This window comes from Parus major, chromosome 1 (assembly GCF_001522545.3).
Source record: "Parus major isolate Abel chromosome 1, Parus_major1.1, whole genome shotgun sequence".
Classification (NCBI taxonomy): Eukaryota; Metazoa; Chordata; class Aves; order Passeriformes; family Paridae; genus Parus; species Parus major.
In genome coordinates this window covers 59,601,739-59,618,251 of record NC_031768.1, presented here as the reverse complement: position 1 = coordinate 59,618,251, position 16,513 = coordinate 59,601,739, and the positions used below count along the sequence as shown (strand labels likewise).

The 16,513-nt window shown below is 41.6% G+C and overlaps 1 protein-coding gene across 3 annotated transcripts in view; it reads left to right on the top strand.

Annotated features, from left to right (window-relative positions):
• ENOX1 (ecto-NOX disulfide-thiol exchanger 1) overlaps positions 1 to 16,513 on the top strand; it is a 350,391-nt gene that overhangs the window by 99,900 nt on the left and 233,978 nt on the right. For all 3 annotated transcript variants that reach the window (XM_019007902.2, XM_019007903.2, XM_015637165.3), the window contains exon 3: positions 11,294 to 11,371. The gene's annotated coding sequence lies outside the window, so the exon portion shown is untranslated. The remainder of the gene's footprint in view (positions 1 to 11,293; positions 11,372 to 16,513) is intronic.

Sequence of the window (16,513 nt, the reverse complement as noted above, 5' to 3'; positions counted from 1 at the left end):
GAATGCTTTAGAAATGAGAGCCTTATTTCCAGTACAGATACAACCATTCTGGCTCCAGTGCTGTCCTCAGCCTGACTCCTGTCCACATGCTGTCTAGTCCACACCCAGCTGGCTGCTGTTCTGTGCCAGAGCTTGCTGACACAGCCATCACTTGGAAACTTTTGTAAGAAATATCATCAAAATATGTCCTAAGCTGAACAGCATGGGATTTCTGAGGGACTTCATATCCTCTTCTGCACTTGAAGCACTATATATATATCTATATATATACTGTGGTGCTGTTGGCAGATGGAAACTAGTGTTTTTAAGAAGTTGATTTAAAAGGTGACAGATTCCAGGCAGACAAAACAAAACAGATTTTCTTGCTATTCTAATTCCTGCTGGATATACACCCGGATATCTAAAGAAACAGTGTGCTTTTCAAACCTTTACCTGAATTGACCTTGCAGAAATCTGGAGAATTGTCTTTGCAAACTTGTAGTCAAATATGTGTAAGGACTTCTTTTGTGAACCAGTTCTCAAAGCGGGCTCAGGCTTTCTTTGTGACCCCCTTCTAGCCCATAAAAATCCCTTTCTAATTTTTTAACAGTGTTTGTGTTTGAAAGCCTAAAGACTGAATTGGAATATTTTGTTCTAACTAAAGAACATTTACAAAAGTAGAAATTTGTATTTGAGGGAAGAGCCCCACTTGTGTTTGTAGGGTGCAAAATACAGTGTATGCTGCTGTACATGCAGACTGTCCCTGGTCTTGCAAATGATTTATGAGAGCTTTCATCCCTCACAGATGTCTTGCTTTTATACTTTTTTATATGTACTTGCAAACACAGAAATTCATCTGCGCAAAATGCTGCTGTTCTTTTGAGAGTATGGCTTTTAGGATTAGGCTACTGGAGGCCCTATCTCCATAATTTCCAGAGGTGACCTCTGTTTGTACTTAGTTTTCAGTGTAAGAGTTGCCTGTGCATGCAGCTTTTCCATTATTCTATTAGTATTTCCTTTACCAGCTCATGACTCAGATACTTTAGCAATTGGCCTATTGCAAATGCACATACAAGTCACTTGCAGGCACAGGAGAAACTTGTTTTGTTCCAAGCTACCTTAACTTTATGTAGCTATTGTGGTTGGAGTATAGATACTTTGCAGTTTTAGTATTAATTCAAGAACAAGTGCTTGAAGAATTTATTCCACTGCAGAATTCTTCTGCTCTTTGGTGTTTAGTGGTCACAGGCTAGTTCTACAGAATCCTTCCATGTGCAGAGCTATAGGGATGTTAAAGAATGCCATTAAGACTCTCCCTTGGATGACACACCCTGATACATGATTGCTGTTTTTTGGATGAGTTGGTTTTTTTTATTTCATTCAAATTTGTCTTTGCTAAAAGCTTTCTGCCAGTAATTGCAGGCTCCAAAGTCAGTGGTAACATGGCAAAGACACATCCCAAATATAACAGATCCTAATTATACTTTCATTTCTTAAAGTCTCTGTCAGGCTGATTTCTGCTTAAAGAGCAGCTTGCCAAACTGGAAGTGAGCTGCCTGGTGATGTGGGTAGGAAAACTATGCAGAAAAATAATGACCTTTCCCTCTGTCAAGGGCATCTGCCTGCTCGTTACTGCAATGATGTGGTGTCACAGAATCCCTCAGGTGTCCTCACTTATTCCTGCTGATAGAAATCCAGAAATCCTCCACTCTGCTCAAGCAGACCCTTTTTTGAATGTTCAGGTAGGCATGATGAGACACACGTATACCCCCTCCAGGCTTAATTATGTGACACATGACTGTGAGTGAAGGTGGAGGCCAGCAAGGAGCTCCAGCGAATCTCCATCAGGGCAGTTTTTCTAGCCAGAAGTAGATGAGGAATCCCCACCAGCACTGCTGATTCCTCTAGTTTGTAGTCCAAAAAAAGAATGTATTTCCATATTGTGGCTTCGCTCTGAGTAGTTTAAGACAGCAGTTTTCAACCTCAGTTGAGCTGCTAACCTCTCCCAACCACAAAAAAATCACTGTGTGGCCCTAGTCTCATCCCATTACTTAAAATAAATACAAACATGTATTACATACCTTTGCTGGAAGTATTTTGTGTCTAGAGTCATGTACTCTGGTTTTAAAGGAGGCAGTTCAGTCCAAAAGACCATATACTGCTGTTTGATACCATCATTGCGTAAATTTTGCTGGGTCAAGGACAAGATTTTATTGCAAGTAACTCTGTAACAAACCAGTGACAGAAGAAATCAGAATATGCCTCTTTTGACAGAGAGCAAAGAGTAGGTTTGTAGAATTTAGTAACTTTTGACATTTTTAATGCCTTCCTTCTGGGGAAATGGAAGAAGTGGACAATATTTCTGTTCATTGGAAGGGACTTGGGAAAAGTCTTGTCCACATAGGAAATCTGTGTTGGCAGAAAAGTGTCCATGGCAGGCAGTTACTCATCTGAATAATTTCTTAAACGTTAACCGGAATTTCTATTTCATGGGCGGATTTCCCAAATCATTGAACTGATCAGAAACTTTGCTCCAGTGCTTTGAGTACTATTCCTGGCGTAAAAGCCTCTTTCATTTTCTTTTCCTCCAGTAACAAAGTAAGAAGAAACCTGAGTTTTGCTTTTGATTGTTCCTTGCTTTTTTTGTGGTATCTCTTAGAAATTTTTCCATCCTGTTATCAGTGGTCTCATTTCAAGGTATATGGAAGTTATGGGATTGTGTATTGGAGATGAAGCTTTGCCAAGCAAAGACTTTTCTTTTTTTTTTTTTTTTTCATTTGCAGGATATTATTGGTTTGGATGGCAGATGCAAATATGGAATCTCTTCACAAAGATTGCGTGGATTGCAATCTTTATGTATATATTCTGTGTTGCAATTGGTTAGTACCACTTTTGGCCCATTTTATGGTGGTGCTGTACAGTGTCAAATCATGCTACACTGACAATAAAAAAATTTGTGTTTGCATGATACAGTTCTCCATTATGTTATAATGGAGAAATTACTGCTCTTTTTATTCCTGTTAGGATCAGCAGTAATTTAAGCTCAGTTGTAGCTGCTTTGATTTAAGTGGTTATGTGTTCTGGAATAGTCTGGTGTTCTCTACCTTTCTCCCCTCATATCTGCACAGTCTCTCCCAGCTGGCTGGACTGCCTTGCCTATGAGCCTGCTACTGCTCTGGGCTTGGGTGGCTGACTTTAATCTCTCTTTCAGTGCTACTCCAGTCATGGTAAAACTCTGTATATTTTGCTCACATTTGGGCACATGTTTGTTTTGTTCTAGCTCTGGGCTCTGTTGACCCCTGGATACTTTTAGCTGGACCTAGCTTGGTGGAAAGTAATTGTCCTTCATTCAGCACATGTGAGACCACACCTGAAGTACTGTATTTGATTTTGGGCTCCCCAGTACAAGAAAGGCGTAGGTAGATCGAAGCAAGGCCCCTGGAGGACCACCAAGATGTACAGTGAGCTGCAGCAGAGGATATATGAGAAGAAGTGGAGAGATCTGGGACTGTTCAGATCAAGGGAAGGTCACTGGGGAATCTTATTGCTGTCTAAGACTACCTAATGGGAGGGGATGCCTAAGTCAGACTCTTTTCAAAGGTGCACAATGATAGGAAAAGAAGCAACAGACATAATTTGGAACATTTGAAATTCTGACTGTATATATTTGGAGGGAAAAAAGTCACTATAGGTGTGATCAAAGACTGACACAAATTGTCCAGAGAGGCTGTGAAGTCTCCAGCCTCAAAGGTATGTAAAACTTGACTGGAGAAGACTCTGAGCAATCTCCTTTAAGCACAAGAGGGCCCCCAGTGGTCCCTTCTAATATGTGTCACAGCCTTAACCTGAGAGAGAGAGAGAGAGAGAGACAGCAGATGATATGGGCAGCTTTGAAGGTCTGGATGGGAAACTCTGGGAATCAGTCTCCAGAGAAATAGGACTTTAGTGGATAGCTGGAAGAGACCTCAAAAGATCATCTGTCCAACATTTTGTGGGAAAAGAAGCCTAGAAGAGATTGTTTAGCACTCTTCTGTCTAATTGCATCTGGAAAACTTCCAGAGACAGAAATTTACCACATCCCTTGGGAGGTTGTTCCACTGGTTGATTGTTCCCAGAGCAAAAATTTATTTTTCATATTGAGCTGAAACCTCTCTGGGTACAACTTTTATCCATTGCTCTTTGTCTTTCCCCTGTGTCTCCTTGTGAAGAGAACACCTCCATTCTCTTTGTAGCTGTCCTTTAAGTTCTGGAATACTGTGATGAGGTCTCCCAAGCCTTCTCTTTTCCAGGGTGAAGAGAGGCAATAACTGAATGCAATTCTCATCCAAAGTTTTATAAACAGTCCCACTGAAAGAGAGGAGAGCATGACAGCTTGCAGGAAGGTGAAGGACAGAGACAGAGACTGTAGCCAGTTCCTCTTCTATTTTTGGAGGTCTTGGAGAGGAACTGGGCATAGAATACCACTGCTGACCTGTGGCTTGTCCAGGACTGCTGTGGTTTAATGCCAGCCAGCAACTAAGTACCATGCAGCCACTCCCTCGCCCCATCCCCCATCACCCCTCCCTGTGGGAAGGAAAACTGAGAAAAAACGTAAAAGTCGTGGGTTGAGATGAGAACAGTTTAATAAATACAGTAAAATAAAATTTAATATCAATGATAACAATAAATAATGCTGCTAATTATGATAATAGTAGTTATTGTAATGAAAAAAGAAGAGAGAAATAAACCCCTTGAAAAACAAGTGGTGCACAATACTGTTGCTCACCACCCACTGACTAAATGCCCTGCCCATTTCTGATCATGATCTTCTATGGTATGAAATATCCCATTGATCAGTTGGGATCATCTGTCCTGGCCATACTCCCTCTCAACTCCTTGACTGGCAGAGCACGGGAACGTGAACAGTCCTTGACTCAGTGTAAGCACTACTTAGCAACAATTAGAACTTCGGTGTATTATTAGCCTTGATACTACATACAAAACACATACTACATGCAAAACACAGCGCTTACCAGCTACTAGGATGAAAATGAACCCTATCCTAGCTGAAACTGTGGACTGGCTGACTCCTGTATTCCTACATGGGGTCAGTAAGCAGGATCCTGAACAAGATGCACAGAGTCAGAAAGGGCTGCCTGTCTTCCTTTGCTCCCTGCCTCACTGCCTGCCTGCCTTGGTAACACCCAGGCTGCTGGCAGCACAGCAAGGAGGCTGGTGACTATCATTGCATTAGCCATTATTAAAGGCTGTTAGCATTGTGTGCAGTGACATGTACCTGGTATTTTTTACCTTTTCTCTGGATTGCATGGTATCATCTTGGATGGATGTGAGCCAGTTTCCAAATCCTGCCCTTCCTCTTTCCCTCCCCCGTGTTCAAAATCCAGCTGTGTTCAGCAGGTGTAAAAGTGCTGACCTAGAGAGCCCATGACAGCCAGCTGCACTCCCCTATTCCCTTTATCTCCTGTTTCCATCACTCATTTTTCAAATGGAGCAGTTCTGCTCTTTCTGGTGCTCAAAATGGGAACTGTGCTTCTCGGTGCAGAAACTTTCTGCCCTTGCCATCAGTCACACAAGGACTTCATGTGCCAGCTGCACCGGGTTAGGAAAAGAATCACTTGTACATGTGCAGGGAGAGCCAGCTAGTCTATAATTCAGTTTCAAGCATATAGTATGTTTTGCTCAAGCAGATAATTAATTCAGTTCACCATTTGAAGTTTGTTATGAGAAACAGTCTCAGTAAGGCATTGTTCAGCAGCATAAATCCCAGTAAGTCTTTATAAGTATAAATTTTACTGTGGCACCTTCTGATCAGTGAAACAGGTCTTTTGCTGTCTGGTCATGTCACAGCTACCTGGAGAAGGGCAAACAAAAGCATTAGTCTATCCATGAAAATACTCACCTTCCTTACCCAGCCAACATTTCCCAAATTGCTGTTCATGGATAGCTTCACCCCATGGCCACCTTCCCACAACAGGACTGAGAAGCACAGAGGACTCAACAGTACAGAGGAATCACCATCTGAATTGCCTTATGCAGTAAACATGAGGCTGGGTTTCACTCTTTGGGTGCTGGTAGAGCCGGAGATGAGGTAAGAACTCACAGATTCGGTGCTTGGATAGTCAGTAGAAGAAAAGACACCTGTCATGCTCTGAGGGTTCCAAAAGTGGAGCAGCCTCTGTACCTGGCATTACAGAAACGTGGGTGAAAAAACACAGAGTGAAATGAGGGTGAAATTCAAGAACTGAACAATAAACAGCACCTGTTGTTTCTGTGCTTTTTGACTGTCATACATGAAATGCCCAGACGCAGATCAGGATACTGCTGTTCACTATTTTATTGCATTTGGCAAAGCTGAGTATGAAGAAAATGCAACCTAAGAATCTCTGGAAATTGAGGGAGGCATGAGGCTTTTTTCTTTTTCCTCTGAAAATGTTTTTTGTTCCTAGAAAAGTAAGTAGGACAGTCAGAAAGGGGACATTCTCTTCATTGTCATGATACTGATGAATTAAGATATGCTGGGACCACGGGTCTAAACAAGGGATATGCTATGATGGAGTGTAACCATACTGAGTGAATTAGGTTGATAGCAAAGAGCTGTCTACAAGTAAGCAACTCTGCAACATCTCCATCCATCCAGGGCATTGAGGATATCCCTGCATGCTCCAAGCCAAGTGTTGTCTTGTCTGGGGGCTGGGAATTGCACTGTTGGAAATGACAGGCTGCCAAGCTGTTCTCACAGATAGAGGAAATTTTTGCAGTGAGCTAAGAATTAAACTTTGTGGCCAAGAGTTAAACCATGTGAACCTGTGTCAAATAACAACTCTTTTGTGGTTCATATGGTATTTATGCATTTGTACTGTTAAAGAATAAGTCTTATTTGGAAATAGGTCTCAATTTTGAATTTTTGAAATATTTTAAATTTACCTCTTTACATACTGTTCTTGCACTGTAAAAAGGCATCATCTGCTGCTTTTAAAATCTACTCTAAGCAGTAAGACTTGAATAACAAATGCTACATTAAGCTAATAATCATCTTTAGGCCAGTGGGTCATGGCACTGAAACTGCCTGTTCATGAAAGCTCAAAATTCATCAGTTTTAGAAACCCATGGAAGCACATAAATCACTCAAAATAAACCCACAAAGAAATTACCTCCCCTTCCCACTGCTGTCCTGCTGTGGGAAAGACCTTTTGCTATCCCTGATTTCCCCCCGGAGTGAAATCATATCCACCATTCAATACAAAATTAATAAAGGTATATAGAGCATGTTGAGCAAACACTGACATATCCCCAATGGTGAATTTACATCCCCCCATTCTGTTTAAAATTAATAAAGGAAGACAAGGCATACAAAACCAACACAGGAGAGTAGGAAACCCCTTGCACAGAGCCTGCCAAGGCTTGGCACTGAGGTCGGGCTTCCGTGCTGGAGTAAGCGGCTCTGAGTGTGAGGCAAATCACACGGTGGAAATGCTGGTTCCCTTTCTCAGGCAGGTTCAGGAGGGCTGCCTGGCAGCATGCCCAGTGGATTTGTCACTCAAGAGTGGGCATTGCCTGAGCTATTTGATGTGTTTGCAACATTTCTGTGGCATTCCCTCCTTGCTGAAGGTGATGTGAAGGATAAAAGATTCTGGTTCAATTGGAGTCTTGCTTAGCTGCATCCCACCTTCCACTTGCCTTCTGCCCTTCCTTCTCCCAAAGGCACACTCTGCTGTCATCAGTGTGCAGTTATGAGTCTGTAAAAATGTTCTGTGATCTGAGCAGCCAGCCAAAGGCCTCATGGGCTGTTGTGATGGACCAGGGACTGCCAGAGTAAGGGAATGAAGGTATTGTGAATGTCTGTGGTATCTGCCCCCTTCAGAAAATTGCCTGATTTTAGTATAGAAAATAGGTAATGGTCCTCAAACACTCAGATAATCTGACTCAATGATTATTTGCTTCTCAGATACCTCTTTATCAACTGGGAGGCCTGGCATGGAGGTCAAATACCAGCAAGATGGGCTCTTGCAGTTATCCTACAGAAATTAAATATAATCCCTTATACTCAAAGCAGTCATTAACCTCTTCTTTACCAGCACCTGTTACATCTGTACCCCTCAGAGCTGTGCCAGTCATTGATCCAGCTGCAGAATCTTCCCACAACTGATCATGAGCAGTTGGAAACTGTCAGTTTTCAAAATGTTTATGGCCACACATTTCTGAAGAGTTGAGCTGTCTTGTGTTGCATGCTGGCTTCAGATTAAGCTATTTTTTATCACTCTGATGCTTTGTAGCAACCACTGGTTACTCCCAGGTTTGCAGCATCAGCTTCTCCCACCAGTTCATGTGTATTTTATGAGCCCAGAGATGTTTCGGCAGAAAGTGGAGCTGTGCCAAAAAGAATTGTTCCTGCTTGTCTTCATGCTTGCCTTTTATTCTGTACTTGCAGCATCTGAAGAAGGGGAATGCTATAGCTGTGGCAAGGAAAAGCTGCTCAAACTGCTTTGCAGAGTGATGGCTGGTGTGTGTATTTACAATTGTCCAGGAGCAATGTGTCAACTGCGTGTCTTAGGCTCCTCACCTACCAACTCCTCACACTGCCTCCAAGGGAAATTGCACCAGTCTGTGGTGGTCTGTTGGACATCTGCAAATGGTACCAGTTGCCACAGAAGCAGCATTTATTTGGGGACTGCCTTGCAAAGACTCCAGAGGTTTTTTCAAGCTTGATGTCCCATGTGGGATCACACCAGTCATTAGGCATTCCCCCTGTGCCCTGTGGGACAGACACACAGTGTCCTCCACCTGCCAGCACTTCAGTGGGCCCACAGTGGGGACAAGGCCAAGCTGCTAACCTATGAATTTCAGAAGTGTATTTTGCAAGCAATGCCTTTTAGCTAACTTAAAGGAAACTGCTCATTTGGATGAGGAACTGTGTGTTAGGTGGGATTAAGCTGTTTGAAGAAAACATCTTCCTTCCAAGAAAATTCCTTTCTGTAGGCGAGTATTTAGTCATCTTTGTGACCTTTGTCATCCTCTCCTCCCTGGGGAGTTTACTCTGTGACCTTTGCTATTCTACCAAGGCGCCTCATAAATTATTATTCTTTTAAATGGCACTTAGACTGTCGTCGTGACTGCTAGCCTTGAAGATTTGCAGTCTGCCCTGTAATTCTGAGGGAGAAAAAATTGTTAAGTGACAGAAGAAATATTGTACTTCACGATAAAACTACTTTTGTGTTTCATTTTCCACTCAAGTCATTCATATCCCTGTCACTAACCTCATTCAGGTCAAGGGCTTGAGGCAGAGAACGGGCATAATATTTTTGGTCAGACTGATACATCTGCATGTTGCAAACATCTGTAATTTTGAAATTGAAATAAACATTGTGTTAAATCCTCAGGCAAATATTATCAAGGCATAATAGATTACTGAAGTTTGCATTTGTTTTTTGGCAATTCAGACCAAGGCTCTGTTGACTGGTTATTCCAGATATTAATGAAACTGTTTACACAAAGGGAGCTGCTCCTTATGGTTGCAAATTAGACCCCGGATTCTGAAAACTTCATAGGAAAATCTGTGGGCCAAGTAGTTGAGATAATAATGAAAAAATTAATCAGGCACACATTAAACGTGAAGCATGGAAGAAAACATCTGCAGCGCTCAGTGGATGTCTGGGTAACATACTTGCAGTGCTGTCTTGCCAGCTTACATCTGGAGTGGTTCATGAGAAGAGAACAGATGCTAGTGTGAAATAGGTCATCATAGCAGCAGGGCATCAGAACAGAGGCATTGCTTTTTTTATTTTTCTTGCAGTAACAGCTATTTCTTTTTATTCACACCAATTATGAAAATGTTAGCCAAGTATGCAATGTGAATGCATGTATTTTGACAAGCCAGTATTCCTAAAGGGTGTCAAGGTAAAAGAAAAAAACCTAACGAGCCTTCAGAGAAGCAGCCCTTTTGCTGCCTCTGAGCACATACACACGGAGTATTTTTTAACAGATATAGTGATTATTTTTTGTTAAGATCATGATCTTTTTCCCCCAGTGCTTTATTTTGGTATTTAGTAGAGATGTTTCTAAATGCCTTCTAGGTGGCAAATGCCCATAAGCAAAGATGCTAATTCAGGTGAGTTTCATCAGTCATTTCAAAGGAGAGGTCACCCAGATAAGAGAAATGAACACTACACAGTATGTGAAGCAGTGACATTCAGTGGGCCCTTGTCACTAGCAGCCATTAGCATGGAGGCCTGCTGTTATGTTTCAGTGCTTTATGTGCTTTTCTTGACCAGGCAGGGAGCCTTCGGAGCACTGTAGCTGTTAGTAGCATACCAGTGATTGTTTCTTTCTTGAATGCATTATATTTTTAGTACCATTTCGATTTTTCCGTGTCCCCTTGCGCATCTAAATTTTAAAGAGAATCAAGGAATGCATAATTCATATCTGTCCCGGAGGTAATGGAATGACTCAATGATATCCGTGAAGGAGATGATTTTAAATTTCATGTCCTATGCAAGAGGTCATATTTATACAAAAAGTGCAAAAACTGGTCTCAGGGATACCCAGATAATTATCCTTACAATAATGAGTGTGGATTCCAGGGGGGAGTATCGCAGGAAGCTTTAGTGTCTTGTGTGTCACCATCCCTTATGTATGGTATCATGGTTGTCATGATTGAAAACTTAGCAACTGATAGATCTCAGGCTGTGGCTTGTATTCTGACTTGGAATAGCATTTGCAGGAGGTGTGAAAAGACAGGTTTGCTTTGATTCTGCTGAAATATTCATGCAAGATGTGAAGCATTTGTTTACTGCTGAAATTCTTTCCTTCATTTAAAGCAAAAAAAACCAATTGTTTATTGATGTTGGGCAGAGACCATCAGTAGATGCTTTGTCACACGGCACAAATCCACTGGACTATTTCTGCTCTCCTTTCCCAAAAGCCTAGAAGTGCCATGGCTAGAAATAAGTGTCTGGTTCTGTGATATGTCATATGTTTGAAAATGCACTTTAAGGTCTGTATTACAGACAGTTCAAAGGGAATATAAATTGGTGCAGTATTCTCTCTTCTTTTCTAATCCAGCTCCATATATTCATCGAATTTTTACCCTGAAACATATCTTTAAAAAAACTTACCACTTTGCATTTTATTTAACTTGGACTTTGCTATATTTATATAATTGTTATGATCTAGCTGCTTCTGTAGTGTAAAATGTTTAACATTCTCTAAACCAATTCTACTCTGACTTTTAGCATTGTGTATCCAAGGAGAAAGCTGATCTTATTTGCTTTTCCTTTGGAAACTTCCTAGTTTTAACACTTCTTTCCACTTTTTGTAGGATTGGCCATGAGAATTTGTGACATTCCTTTGGAAATACTGTAATGGGGCCACTGAGAAGTTACCTTCCTGTGTACAGGTCTGTAAACTGTATCGTGTTCTGACTATTTCTCATGGTTTAGGAATGGTATTCTCCAATTTAGTGTTCCCACTGAAACCACTCCAAGCTATATGCTGCTCACTCCCCTCCTCTCTCCCTGGCCCTCTTCCTCCTTCCCTCCCCTTTCTCTCCTCCATGGTGGACTGGTGAGGAGAATGAGAGCCACAAAAGATTAAGATCACAGATTGAGATAAGAACAATTTACTGGAAACAGCAATGAGATAAGAAAACGAACAGTAACAGCAACAATACTAATGACAGAATGTGTAAGAGAAAGAAATCTTCTTGCTGACCCCATGGAAACCGCTGCCAGTACATGGCCACTCCCTCTGCCACTACTACCCCAGTCCAGAAGCGAGCTCTTCCCCCTGTCCTTGGAAGATGACCTGAAGCATACAGGATAACTTCTGGGTGCTAGCTGTACCTGTCCTGGCTGCTGCAAAAATTAACCCCGCCCTGGCTGGAACCAGGACAATATTTCAGCGTATGCTGGAATGTTATCTTGTTTATCTTGAATACCTGCAAACCAAATCTAATTTTATGCTGGAGAAAGTGTTGTGAAAAATTATTTTTGTTTCTTGCCAGATACTTAGGACATAACTCTATTCTGTTAGTGTTGTACAGATGTAGAGTAATGCATTCGTCTTTCCTTCTAAGTGAATGATTGCAGTTTATAGAGTTGAACTGCAGAAAGGAATTGGACCTGTATGTCATTTTCTTCTCACTGCTATGCCTTTCAGTATGTTTTGGAGCTGCATTACCCTAAAAGGCCCTGCAATCGATTGCTTCCATCCAGGCTGCTCAAATGTGAGCAGCTGACCACAGTTACAGCTGTGGATGTTTTCAGAGGCACACTTAGGAGAGGATCAGCAGAATTACCGGGGCTTTTGGGTCAGGAGGAGCTCAGGTTCATGGAAAGTTTACAAAAATGAAAAAAAAAGGTTCATATTTAAGAGACTGTAAAAAGAGCATAATAATAATGCCTTGACTCCTGTAGTGTAGGCATGGCAAGAAGTGGTGAGAAGCCTGTAGCTGTGTCCTTGTCAGCTGAAATGATAGTGTGGCCAGCAATCACTCTGATTTAGAGGGTAGAAACCACTCCCCTGCATTTCAATATGTTTTTCTATGCAGCTGTATAACAGAGAATAATTTGATTTCTTACTGCTTTCAAAGCTGCTACTGAACAACATTTTTAGAGAAATATGCTAAGAAAAAAACTGTGGGAATCAACTTTTCCATCTGGGTGGTCATACCCTCCTATCAGTCACACCTGGGATCTGTAGGAATTGTATGCCCTAAATAATAATTTTCAAAAATGTTCATTTTGGAATATGCTGAATTTAATTTGCTTGGTTTACCTTGGCATACTGTGGGTGTTACTGCTTTCCTTGTTGACTCTGTAGTCACATACTGTTTTATTAGTCTGTAGGAATTCTGCAGGGAAAGTAGCCTGTGAACCTTAAACAAAGTCAGATGGATTTAGGGGATGAGAGGTATCCAAAACAACTTTTAATTCATTCTTGGAAATGGCTGTGATTTGGTAGTACCTTTTAAAGCCAACACGGCTCCAAGACACTTAAGAAATTCTTTGAACCTAGATGTAAACCTCACACAAGGGCACAGCTTCTGTAATGAGCCAAAGCCCTACATCAGACTGGTTGAGATACTGCAGATACGAATCTGATAGTGCCTTGGGCCTGTGTTGAGTGAAAGCTCTGTGTTCAAAAATAAGTAGCTTTTCAGTGTAATTGAACAACTGTTGAATGATCTGTGTCATCCTAAGGCTTTGACTGCACTGCTTCTTTCTTTAATGATGATATCCCTTCAGGCAAAATTTGTGGTTTTCTTAGACAGGGGGTGGGGACAAAGAAGTGCAAAACACTGGAAGACATTTGGCATAAAGGGAGAAAACTAGTTGCAGTGTTGGCATTTGTGTATTTTACTTTACTAGTAGCAACAGCAGCTTTATAAATTCTTCCTTTCCAGACCTGTCTATGAGTGTTGTTTGAATCATGGCTCACCTAAGGCTTCCAAGAGTTACTGCTAAAATTGCCAAAGCAAAGTGAGGTTGGGCCTGTGTCTTAATAATGTAATACAAATGCAATTAACAGCTGCCATGTGGAGAAGTTTTGGGCAAGTCATTTGTCTAAAACACATTTTAAAAGTTTCCTTGTTCAGCAATCTAGTTCTTGGAAAATTGTGATGTACATACAAATTAGTATTGTGCCATTTAAAAAGAAGATCAATATGATACTCATTTGATATATGTACATGTTAGATGTATGTGCATTAAGGGGCCTAGAGTATTTGGGTGTGCTTTACTTTCATTATAATGCAGAAGCAAAGGAAAACCGATTAAATTAAAAGGCACGACAGTTCTACTGGAAAGGAGATAGAAGGTGTAATTTCCCCTTGGAAAGTCTTGTCCTGAGGTATTATCAAAAGGTATTAGTATTATTAGTAGTATCTATAAGGTATTTATGGATATTTACATCAATAAAAATGCCATCACAGATATATTTTTCATATTATACCTTTGTGAGGAAGCTCCAGCGGTTACACAGCAGTGACAAAAGGCTGAACTCAGCAATCCTCAGCCTGGGGTCTGTGTGAAACTTCTTCTGCAACTGTGTAGGTATCTCTTGTACCACTTCTCTGCAGTGTCTGGTATTGACGTTGAATGGAAACAGGATAGTGATCTAGCTAAAATAATTAGTTTAACCTGGGTCAGCTATTTCCACTTATCCCACATCTTTCACTGCAAATATCAAGGGGTTTTTTTTTGTCATTTGTAAGGATCTCCTCCTCTTGTTTTCTCAATCTGTTGTTTATTTCCTGCCTATGATCCCTCAACCTGTTCTCTAGAGAGGCTTTTTACTTGTTTTTGCTTTGTTGGAGTTTTATTAATTCATTGCTTGAGTTTCTAAAGTTTTCTGTTGAGGTCACTAAATACCTCTTGGGGTGTCCTCAAACCTGTGCCCTCGACACCTCTGTGGTGAAACAAGTATCTTGGTTTTACAGGGAGCAGAGAAAAACAAAAGTGGTGATAGCAGTTCATGGCTACCACATGGTCAGAGAAGCCTCTGACCCCTGGGGCTGGGCTCCTCTGCCCTGTCCTCCTGTTACAGCCTCCTGGGCATACGGTCAGCATGGGCTGGCTCCTGGGCAAGTTTGGTGGGGGGAGCACTGCTCCGTTGTCTTGCTGCTTCCAAAGTGAAGAAATCATGACTGGAAAAACACCAATCTGTCAAAAAACATAGGAGGGAAAGGGAGAAGGGAGAGGAAGAGTCTAGGGAGGACACTTCCACCCTAGCGTGTAATCATGGCAGCTGTACCTTTGATCTCCATACCAGTGCCGCACATGGAGCTGCTGCTGCACTGGATAAAAATGCAGCCATGCCTTAAAGGCATGCTGCCAGAAAGGCCAAACTCTCTGTGCCTCCAGGCTTTGCTCAGGGCTCAGCTGTCCCACCAGAGGCTCCAATGGAGGGCTGCAATGAGAAAGTGGAGTGAGCTGGTGCACAAACAAGGACTGTGGAGGAACATGGTTATCTTCGTGCATCTTATATGTAAATTACCTGGTTACAAAAAGGCAGGAAGGATGTTACTGCCTGGAAATATGCCATGTGTGCATTTGATGCATATATTTGAATTTCTGAAAAGATAGAAAAAAATAGTTTGGTAGCTGGAGAAAATCTGTAAGCTAGATGCTTGAAGGAAATATGGGAAGATAAAATAGGAAGGTGGGGGAAGTGAATCTCTCAAAGCTGCCATGGAGGGAGAATTGTATTTTATTAGAACAGAAATCCAAACAAGACTGATTTTGTACAGACTCTTGTGTCCAAATTATGAGTCTTATGTACAAGTTAATTATAAACACAATGAGCTGGTGCAAGGACTTGAGCACAAGTCTTGTAAGGAGTGAGCTGAGGGAGCTGGGGGTGTTTAGTCTGTAAAAAAGGAGGCTCAGGGAAGACCTTATCACTCTCTACAACTGCCTGAAAGGAGAGTATAGTGGGGTAGGAATTCATCTCTTCTCCCATGTAACAAGTGGTCGGGTGAGAGGAAACAGCCTCAAGTTGCACCAGGGAAGGTTTAGATTGGATACTAAGAAAAATTTCTTCACAGGAAGGATTATCCAGCACTGGAATAGGCTATCCAAGGAGGTAGCGGAGTCACCATTCCTGGAAGTGTCCAAAAAACATGTGGCACTTAGGGACATGGTGGTGAGCATGGCCGTGCTGGGTTAACAGTTGGACTCGATGGTCTTGAGGGTGTTTTCCAGCCTCAACAATTTGATGATTTTATATGCATTTGTTACTTTAATTTTTGAATGGTGGCTCAGAGTGTCTGTTACCATCCAGCTCTGGTTTTCTGTTGCCCACAGCAAGACAAAGAACAAGTTACTATGAGAAAACCTAGAATGGCAGTTTGCTCACCTGAGTAAGAGCTGTGGCCAGAGGAACTGCAAGAGACTGAAATTCATATGTATGCAGGGAAAACAAACCAGCAACCAATCCAGGCAGCAGATTGACCTTCTACTGGATTTTATGTTTTGAATTATTTTCAAAGTATTTCTAGGAATGGTCGCAAGTACCTCCTCTGCTAGAGGAACAGTCTGGAAAAACATCCTAAAAACCCTGTTGTTTAATGTCAGCTGCTTCCTAGAAGAATGGGAAACCAGTTGAGAGACTCTTACAAATGAAGCAAAGTTTTCATAGGCTCAGATTAGGAGTAAGGCTCTTGTCTCATTCCCATGCCATCATCTTCTGCTGCTAAGTGGCACTTTGATGATAATCTCTGCCGATCTTAATTCCCGAGCCATAACATAAAAAGAAGGAAGATCTTTAGTGTCAATGGTGAAGAACACCTTAGGGACACCAAAGATAATTTGGCTCATTTGCCTTCACTACCAGAAAGAGCAGACAGAGTTGTCTAGATAATCAGAGAGATGTTTATACAATCTTCCAGTGAACAATATTTCAGTGCACCCCATGTAATCTCTTCCAGACCTATACAACACCTGAGTATTTTTAAAATCCGTGTTGTGTTGTTTGCTCCACAGGAAGCCATTTGGAGTCTTATTTATAGTGAAGCTAGAGAACAGTTGAACATAACTTT